At 47.0% G+C, this 1,296-nt stretch overlaps 1 protein-coding gene across 1 annotated transcript in view; it reads left to right on the forward strand.

The window, feature by feature from the left end:
* Nucleotides 1-1,296, forward strand: part of FCHO1 (FCH and mu domain containing endocytic adaptor 1) — a 40,090-nt gene that overhangs the window by 9,010 nt on the left and 29,784 nt on the right. The window lies entirely within an intron of this gene.

Consider the following 1,296-nt stretch of genomic DNA (forward strand, 5'->3'; position numbering starts at 1 on the left):
CCACCATGCCCAGCTCATTTTTTGTAGTTTTAGTAGAGACGGGGTTTCACCATGTTGATCAGGATGGTCTCGATCTCTTGACCTCGTGATCCACCCGCCTCGGCCTCCCAAAGTGCTGGGATTACAGGCTTGAGCCACCGCGCCCAGCCCGATTACCATTTTTAATGGACAGCTTAGTAGTGTTCAGGTATGATACCCTTCCCAGGTGACAGAATCTGGCTGGGATTAAGATAGAGTTCTTGGCTCATTTTTGCCTACTCCCTTCATATGGCAAAGGGTCCTGATTTTCCACTGAGAATGGCAGAAAAAGTTGCCCTTTGACGTAAATGTCTTTGGGGAAGAAGCATAAGCAAATATGAAACAAATGCTAACTATTAATAACCAATGTTATGAATTAGCAAAAACGAGAGTTGCCTTCGGGGCTTTGGGGAGCAGTGACGTGGGTTATCTCACTGCTTGCACCATCCCCCCCATAAGAGGCGGATGTCTCCCAGGCTGTAGGGTAGTGGCATGATTTTGGCTCACTGCAACCTCTGCCTCCTGGGTTCAAGCAATTCTCCTGCTTCAGCCTCGTGAGTAGCTGGGATTACAGGCACCTGCCACCACACTTGGCTCATTTTGCATTTTTAGTAGAGACGGGGTTTCACCGTGTTGGCCAGGCTGGACTCAAACTCCTGACCTCAAATGATCGGCCCTCCTCAGCCTCCCAAAGTGCTGGGATTACAGGCGTGTGCCACCGCGCCCAGCCTCCCTGCCCCATCTTAATGAGGAGCTGTCAAAAGCTCAGAGAGGGTCACACAGCGAAGCCCTGGACTGCCCCGCCATGACAACCCCAGAAACGGGAGGAAAGAGATTTTCTGCAAAGCATTCTCAGGCACCAGGGTAGATGCTCAGTTTCCACTGGCACTAGCAGGTAACAGCAGAATCATTTGTTCATTTATTCAACAAACTCAAATGCCCTTTCTGTCTCTCATTCTGTGCTGGGCTTTGCTGGGTCCTGGGAGAGAACTCACACTTCGACCCTACTTTGGGTTCTCGGTGAAGGAGTTTCCATGTTGATAAGAACAGAAAACACAACTACAGTGACTTAAGCAACAGGGATTGTATTGGTTTATAAAATCGAATCATCATGGGGGAATGTGGCTTTCAGAGTGGGTTTGATCCAGCAACTCGATTCAACTGACTTTTTTTTTTGTAGCTATTGTAAATGGGAACACTTTCTTGATTTCTTTTCAGCTATTTTATCATTGATGTATAGAAATGCTACTGATTTTTATATGTTGATTTTTGTATTTT

This window comes from Cebus imitator, unplaced genomic scaffold (genome assembly GCF_001604975.1).
Source record: "Cebus imitator isolate Cc_AM_T3 unplaced genomic scaffold, Cebus_imitator-1.0 Scaffold280, whole genome shotgun sequence".
Lineage (NCBI taxonomy): Eukaryota > Metazoa > Chordata > Mammalia > Primates > Cebidae > Cebus > Cebus imitator.